Consider the following 9,194-nt stretch of genomic DNA (forward strand, 5'->3'; position numbering starts at 1 on the left):
TAGCAGCAATAGATAAGATGATACGGACCAAATTCAATTTGGCAACAGGAGAGAAGGTCTCCTCATAATCTATCCCATAGCATTGAGTATAACCTTTCGCAACGAGTCGAGCTTTAAGATGAGCAACTGATCCATCCGGGTTATGTTTCACCAAAAACCCCCATCTACAACCAACCGGTCGTTTACCTTTTGGTAGTGATGCTAAGGACCAGGTTTGATTTTCATATAAAGGGTGCATTTCTTAACCCATAGCGGCCTTCCATCCTGGATGCTTCAGAGCCTCTTGATACAACTATGGAATGGAAGAAGAAGAAGAAAGAGAAGCAAGGAACTGAAAACACTCAGAAGAAAAGCGATGGTGAGACATAAAATTTGAGATAGGATGTAAAGTAGTACAGGAACGATGTTCCTTTCTTAAAGCAATAGGCCTAGTATCAAATTAAGTCCCAAACATAGGAGGAGAAAGACTTCCCTCTGGTGGATCTAACAACTCCACAGGTGAAGGTACAACCGGTGCATCAGGGGGTGGATTAATATCAACATTGAAAGGCACAAGCGGACACGGAGTGGTAGAAGGAAATGTCCATCCTAGAGGAGCATCATGGGAGGAGTAGGAGGTGTCCTCAAAGAAAGTCACATCCCAAGAAATAAGCATCCTCCGAAGGGTAGGATTTTAACAGACATAACCTTTCTGGGTGCGAGAGGACCCCAAAAAAATGCTCCTCATAGACCGAGGATCAAATTTATTTTTTTGTGGGGAAGTAACATGAACAAAACATGTACATCCAAATACTTTAAGAGGAAGATAAAATGGATCTTCACCATGAAATAAAAACAGAGTGAGTTTTATTATGAAAAACTGATGAAGGTAACCTATTAATAAGAAATCATGTCGTAAGTATAGCATGAGGCCAATAAAAATAGGGTACCTTCATGGAGTAGAGGAGGCCCCGAGCAACTTCAAGAAAATGACGATTCTTCCTTTCAACAACACCATTTTGTTGAGGGGTATAGACACATGATGTTTGATGGATAAGCCCATTACCCTCACAAAATTATTTGAATTCATTAGACAAATATTCCTTAGCATTATCAGATCTAAGGATTTTAATTTTCTTCCCAAATCGTGTCAATACCATTGCATGAAAAATTTTAAACAAAGGAAGAATTTCTGAGCATTCTTTAAATAAATATAACCAAGTCACTCGGGTAAAATCATCAACAAAAATGACAAAATATTTAACTTGGGAAATATTTGAGACACATAAAGGTCCCCATACATCAGAATTATTAACTCAAAAGGAGCAGCACTTGTAGTTGTAAGACGAGGAGAATATGTACTCCTAATGTGTTTACTTAATTGACAAACCTCACAACTAAAATTAGAAAGTAGTTTTAAAGACGGAAACAAAGAACAAAGTAAAGAGGTAGATAGATGACCAAGACGATTGTGCCAAAGTTGGGCCTCTGATGTAGTGGATGATAGGGCAACTAATGGTGGAAGAGTAAAATAGTACAAGCCCTCCTTTTCATGGCCGCCACCAATCACCTTCTTCGTAGTGAAATCCTGAAATATACAAGAAGACGATGAGAAGGTGACAAAGCAATTCGACTGTTTTGTTAATTGACTAATAGAAAGAAAATTTAAAGGAAATTGAGGGACAAACAAAATATCTTGAAGAGGAATAGACGAGGTAAGAGAGGAAGAACCTTTGTCAAGGACCTTGGTTTGGGTACCATTAGCAATAGTAACAAATTTCGGAGGAAGACAAGGAGATAATGACTGAAACTAGTGTTTTTTACCTGATAGATGTTTGGAGGCCTCGGAGTCGATAATCCAAGAGGAAGATGGTGAAGAGGAAGAAAGCATACCTGAGGCAGGCAATAGTAGTAGCGGTAGTAGATAATGGAGGAATGGAGGATTCCATTAAGGACTTCATCTTCTGAAATGCAACATAGTCTTTAGTTGTGAGAGTCAAATTTTTGGAGTGGGAGTCAGCCTTTTTTTCACATTTCTCAACTTTAATAGAGACTGAGTTAGCCGTGGCCCAATCAGGCTTGCCATGACATTTTCAGCATGTTTCTACAAGGTGCTTTTGACCACCACAGTAAGTGAAAAGTCGAGGCTTAGTACGGGAATTATTCGGACCCGTTTGACCACCTCTATTTTCTGCCCCCTTCATTGTTCTACCCCCTCTCATATTTCTGCCCCATCGTCAGTGTGATGATGTACCCTGATTGCCGGAGAACATAGCCGAAGGAGCATCAATAGGAGAAGGAGGTAATGGATCAGGTATCCGTAGTAATGTAGTACTGATGTCATCAAAGGATGGAAGAGCGGAGGAACTTAGAAGTTGGGTCTTTGCAACCTCAAGGTAAGGCTTAATATTTGACAAGCAAACTTCTTGCTATCATTTTTCAACAGCAATGTCAGCGGAGTATGGCTGAGCTATTTTTCATTCTTGGAGAAGGACCCGAAACCAGGCCAAAAATTCATGAATGTTATCTTTGTGTTTAGTATGCAGCATACTTTGTAAGACATCATATATTCTCTTTAATGAGGCAGTACTCGAGTAAAGCTTAGAACAAGTGTCCCAAATGTCCTTGGTTGTTTCCAAGTGGAGCACATTGTTATCCACATGCTCTTCCATACTATTGATGAGCCAACTGATAACCATGTTATAATTTTTAACCCACTTGTGGTAGGGTTCATCTTCTTCATCAATTGGAGGAGGGATTTTGATAACATGACTTAGAAGGTCACGAGTAATGAGTACCCTCCGTACTGAATGTGACCAGCTAAGGTAATTGGAGAGACCTCTTAGTGAAATCGTAGTAATGTGGAGTATGTCACTCTTATTACTGGTGTGTCCACTCTCCATGATGAGGCAAGACAAATGTGGAGGTCAAGGGTAGGGGCCTTCTTCAAATAACAAGTACTCAATGTAATTTGAAGAACCCGTGGACCAAATCAGTCACCAACAATAGAGGGAAAAGGAGAACAAAGTTTCTTCATGAGAGTAAGCACCAAATTATGAACAAATTTGTGATTTTGGCAAGTGAGAATAAGATCCAGCCATCACTCAATTCCTCTTATATTCTTAAAGGGAAAAACAAAGAAGAGAAGGTAGATGTAACTGCTTAGGCCTTAATCCAAACTCCAACAAAAGAAAAAAATATTTAGAGAAAACTTAGAGGCAAATCAAGACACTTGGAAGGAAATTTATCTTCAGCTCATGGGAATACTTCAACGTAAAAAAAATGCTATTGTTGAAGTTCAAGAGAAACAAAAATAAAAGGGATAAGTGAGTGTTGGAATATCATCAAATATATAATAGACATCCAACAATATAACACAATCCCATGAGCAACATCAAGTGGGAGAAGTTAATGAAACATATGCTGGAATTCTACCTCAAATGAAATTGATCCAAGTTACGTAAAGGTAACTAAATCTCAAACATCAATCTTGATAAGACACGAGTAGCAACTGATCTAGATAAAGCTTTTAATTGATCTACAAGAAGATCAAGATTATAACATCATTTTAGTCATAAAAATAAATCTTTACAACATATGAAGATTATATTGACTTGATGTGATTCAAAGTTCAAGAACAGAGCTTCTTCTACAAACTTCTTGGACAGATTCATAACTACTTCATCAAGTGGGATCCTAAACTCCTTGCTCTGATGTAGAATTTAGGATCCCATGAGAAGAACTTTAGATCAACGATGATGAAGAAGAAGAAGAGAGAAAGGAGAGGAGAAGAAGAAGAACATGGAAGGAGAGGGTTTGGATTAAGGGAAGAAGGGTTTGTGTCAAATAAGGAGGGCTGGACAAATTTGTGGAAGGAGAGGAGAGGGCTTCAATGCTCTACCTTTTGAGCCAATGCTTTTATTTATAGTTTTACAATGCCCTTAGGGCTACAACTTGATAAAAAAAAGACTTAACAGGAACACATATTTACACCTCTACGCCATCTTTATGGAAAGTACCATATTTTACACATATGCCACTCGTTTGACGTGTGGGCTTCTTATCTTGAGTTTGTGAGCTTGAGCCCATCTTCTAATAATTTCAAGTCACTGAAACTTTTCTCTTTTCCATAAAGTCAAAATGGTATCAGAGCAAGTTCTGTGAGTTGACTCAGGCAACCTATAGAGATAATGTGATCCTTTTCTGATGTATTATCTTTAGCAGTTTAGGTTCGTATTATCTTTTTTCTCTCTTTTTAGTCCTTATGCCCGTTGTTTTTGTTGGAAGATGGGCCCAAGCCCACACGACTAAGGAAGGCCCACATATCCAAGTGTATTAGAAGATGGGCTTAAGGCCCATAGATCAAGGAGAAAGCCCATAGGCCCACATACATTGATGGCAGGATGGTAAATAAATAGTCATCTCATAGAGATGGCATTGATGTAATTAGATTAAAGTTCCAGGGTTAAACCCCTATACCCTAAACCCTAAGTTCAGGGGTATTATTGTAATACAGTAGTTTGATTAATCTATAAATTTAGCGTTAGGGGAAGGGTTAGGATAATCAAGTCCATAACCTCTTCTCCTCCAGATTTCTCCTAATAATGTCTCTCTCATTTTTCTCCATGACCTAAATTCATGGAGTCCTAAAAATCAACATGATATCAGAGCTTTGATTTTCAGGACTCCTATTAAGGTTTTTTATGTCCCATTCTCCGTCATTTTTTTTCATTGTTGCTCGATATTAATTTTTTTATTTTTTCTGTTACTACTCTTCCATGAGACCATGCTAACTGTGTTGAAAATCAACACTAGCTCACTTAAGGGGCCCAGCCCGTTTGAGCCCATTACGTTGGTTTTAAGTCATAGAAGCAGTGTGTCATGAATAAAATCAGAAATAGAAAGCGAGTTGAGTTTTACGGGACAGAGAAATAGAAAGAGGGACAAAAATACAGGAGAAAACAGAGAAGAAAAGAAAGGAAAAAGGGGAGAGCTTAGGTCTGAGATCGAAGATAGAGAGAAGAGGGAAAAGAAGGTCTTGCAGAGATGTTCCTGCAAAGACGTGCAAGACACCATTGGAAGGAGCTTGGTCGTGCAGTGAGAGTTTGATGGACGAGTGGATCTGGAAGGAACAGGAAGAGGACGACGCAAGCAAACCAAAGGAGGTCTTTTTCTTCTTTCTTCAAGCTCTGTTTTTTATTTTAATACACTGTTTGTGTATTCTATTTCGTTGGATGTGTATTTTCCCGTTGTGAGGGTTTGTATTTAGTACGTGGATTGAATAGAACAACAACTTTGTGGTTGTGTATGCAAAATTTTATTCAATAATTGGTATCAGAGTGAGCTCCCACGTCGCGAGTTCGAATCCCGGAGGAGACGACCTAGCGGAGGGGGCGACCTAGAGGCCATAATAAAATTATTGGTAGGCCATGGGAACTTAACCCGGGTCCGGCCAATGTCGCTAGAGTGGGCCGTCGCTAGAGTAGGTCATCGCTAGAGTGGGTCGTTGTGGTCGTCAATTCGCAAAGGTGGGTGTTGTGAACTCAATAGCACACCGAGTCACACAATGAAGGAGGCAACAACAACTCACTCAATAGGATTTATTTCTAATATTACTTTGAGTAGGATTTATTTCTTATATTGTTTTAAGTAGGAGTTATTTCTAATTACTTTTATATGTAGGGGCATTATGGGGAATTATTGTAACCCTAACCCTAAAACTCCATGACGTGAGCTATTTAAAGGAAAGAATGAATGAAATAGGGAAGCTTTGAGACTTTAGAATAACCTAGTGTAAATAGGCTAAGATCACCTTTTGATCTCGAGTTTAGGGTTTACTCCAAAAATCCAACCTATCCTTCACTCTCCATTGCCATCCATCTTCATCCACCTTCATCCATCATCATCCATAGTTGGAAGAGGAGCTTCGTGCCCCTTTTTCTAGCCCAAAGAGAGGGTGTTCCCTCCTCCTCAACGTCAACAACAAACAGGGGTTCTAACCCTCTTGACGAGCAGAAAAAGGAAGAGTTTCTGGTTCTTCCACGTGAAGGACTAGTGCACCTCCTCTAGTTTGGGAGTCATCACGAAAACAGAGCAGAAACAGCCATCAACGTGAGCCAAGGCTACACCCTAAGCGACTTCAATCCTAGCACGAGCAGCAACCAAATCAATGTTGAAACCCTAATTTACGTGAGCAAGAAAATGTACCTCTTTCAATCCTCTCTCCATGTGATAATATTTCAATTCTAGCTATAATTCTAGCATTAGAGGGGTTCATCAAAAGGGAGACTGATCACGTGGAAGACCAGTCAAAGAAGGGATCTTTAACCCTCCTTACCAAGTCCAACAACTCAAGACCAGTGCTGGATTCACAAATCCCACGCCGTGTTACTCGATCCATGACCCGGGACCGTAACAACGTGGTATTAGAGCAGGGCAACATGGGGGATACTCTTAGCAATGAAGAAATCCAAATCAATATACAAAAGATAGAAGATAGCCTTGAAATAGCACAACCAGTGTTGGGGAAGGTTTGTGGTTTGGAAGAAGAGATGAGCCGAGTCATCAGCATGCTAACGGAGTTGAGGGCAGAGAGACATCAAAGTTCTGAGGTGAGAGAGGTTGCTCAACCATATCATAGAAGAGGGGAGCAGTGGCATGGGCGCACTGCTTTCCAAGGACCCCAGCATGGAGGCACAGTTCCAAGGTACACCAAGTTAGAGTTTCCCTCTTTCAATGGTTCAGTTGATCCCTTAATTTGGTTGCATAGATTTGAAAAAAAAAATTGAACCAAGGGACTACTGAATGGGATAAGGTGCAACTAGCCTCTTTCCATATGACAGATGAAGCCATGTTATGGGTTACTCAAGTAGAGAAAGAGAGACAAGGGATGACTTGGGGAGAATTTAAAAATCTATGCACAGTTAGATTTGTCCCTCCCGCCAATAGCAACCCCCTGGGGGAGTTAGTCCTATTGCAACAAACTGGTTCGGTGGAACAATATCAAAAACTGTTCCAAGAAAAGTTGGCTTGTCCGAGTGAGAGGGTATTGGTTGACCAACAAGTCTCCCTATTCACTGTGGGTCTCAATGAGTATTTACTGCTAGAGGTAGAACTCCGTATGCCTACGGATTTAGCTCATGCAATGAATATGGCCCGAGCAATGGAACAATGACAACAGTTACAACAACGTAAGCCGGGTTGGTCGGGTGAGAGGAACACTTCCTCCACGTGGCAAGGACGCCGCTATACTTCATCTCAGGGAGCATCTCCAGCAGCCCCATCCGCCAGACACACTCCAACTACGACTCGGGTAGCCGATCCCCGCCCTGGTAATCCCCTACCGAACTTTATCAAAAAATTAACGAGTGTAGACATGGCAGAAAGGCAGTCCAAAAATTTATGTTATAACTGAGATGAGTAGTATCGGGTAAGGCACCAATGTAAACGATTGTTTTGACTCGAGGTGGAGGATTCAGAGGATCCAGAGAAGCCAAAGGATATTATCGAGGAGGAACCACCGGAGATATCCTTGCATGCTATTATTCGGTAGAAATTGCCTAATACAATGCAAGTCCGAGCTCATGTCATCGACCGAGAATTGGTGGGACTAGTCGACTCAGGGAGTACACACAATTTTTTGAGTTTGACAGCCACACAGCATCTCCAGCTCCAGATACACACTCATCCGACAGCCACCATCTCAGTGGCCAATGGCGAAAAGGTCCTAGCTATGGGATTAGTAAGGCGGTAAATTTTTCCATTGGCTCTACTTCGTCTAATGCTGAATTTTTTGTTATTCCCCTGGAGGGATTTGATATGGTATTAGGCATTAAATGGTTACAAACGTTGGGGACCATTCTGTGGGACTTTTTGGCTTTAACCATGAGCTTCGATATGGCCGGGAGTCGGGTGCTCTTATAGGGCAGTCAGGTGGACAAGGCCCACCGCATGCACACATTGTAGACACAGGAACAGCCTGACAGTACTAGTGATGGTCTAGTTCAGGAGTTCTCTGACCTCTTCCAGGAGCCTTCGGGTTTACCTCCTCTGAGGCACTGTGACCACAAGATCTGTCTGAAACTAGGATCTGAGGTAGTGGTTGTGCAACCGTACCGTTACCCACACCTTCAGAAGGACGAGATAGAGCGTCAGGGCCAGGAGATGTTGAAACAAGGTCTTATTCGTCCCAATCGCTCCTTGTTCTCTTCACCTGTCTCACTTGTGATTATGGGACATGGACGTTTTGCGTGGATTATCGGGAGTTGAACGTGCAGACAATGAAAGACAAGTTTTCGATTCCGGTAGTGGATGAGCTCCTGGATGAGTTACATGGGTCGTGGTTATTCACTAAACTCAACCTCCGTTCAGGATGCACCCCTCTGATATCGAGAAGACGACGCTCTGCATGCACCATTGCCACTTTGAGTTCGTCGTCATGCCGTTTGGGTTATCCAATGCACCCTCCACTTTTCAAGCTTTGATGAACGAGGTATTTAGCCCCTATCTTCGAAAATTTATTCTTGTGTTTTTCGATGATATCCTTATATATAGCAAGTCGGTTGAGGAGCACTTGGCACACTTGAGGATTGTTTTCGACTTGTTACAAGCACATCAGCTCTATTTGAAACATTCCAAGTGTTCTTTTATGGCTTCACATGTGGGATATCTCGGACACATTATCTCACATGAGGGGGTTACGATGGATCCCGAGAAGATCTAAGTTATTCACGAGTGGCCAAAGCTACATTCTTGTTCTGCATTACGGGGTTTTTTGGGTCTTGCGGGCTAATACCGCAAATTTATTCAGAACTATGAGCTGGTGGCAACACCATTGACCAGTCTGCTCAAGAAAAATTCCTTTATTTGGAATGAGGAGGTCACCAAGTCATTTGCGGTACTCAAAGTTGCCCTCGCATCCTCGCCAATATTACAACTTCCCAACATTGACAAATTATTCGTGGTAGAGTGCGACGCTTCGGGTGTGGACATTGGGGCCATTTTACAGTAGTTGGGCCATCCTATTGCGTATTTTAGCAGACAATTGGCAGTCCACCATCACAAGCTAGTAGCCTATGAGTGTGAATTGATTGGGTTGGCCAAGGCAGTCCAACATTGGAGGTCTTATCTCTGGGGCAGGGCTTTTCTCATACGGACGGATCACTACAGCCTTAAATTCCTACTAGAACAACGTTTGACGACGTCACCACAGTAGC

Source organism: Aristolochia californica, unplaced genomic scaffold (assembly GCF_029961685.1).
Source record: "Aristolochia californica isolate CCGP_79_NKW_82.1479 unplaced genomic scaffold, dmAriCali1.0.hap1 SCAF_11, whole genome shotgun sequence".
Taxonomy (NCBI): Eukaryota; Viridiplantae; Streptophyta; class Magnoliopsida; order Piperales; family Aristolochiaceae; genus Aristolochia; species Aristolochia californica.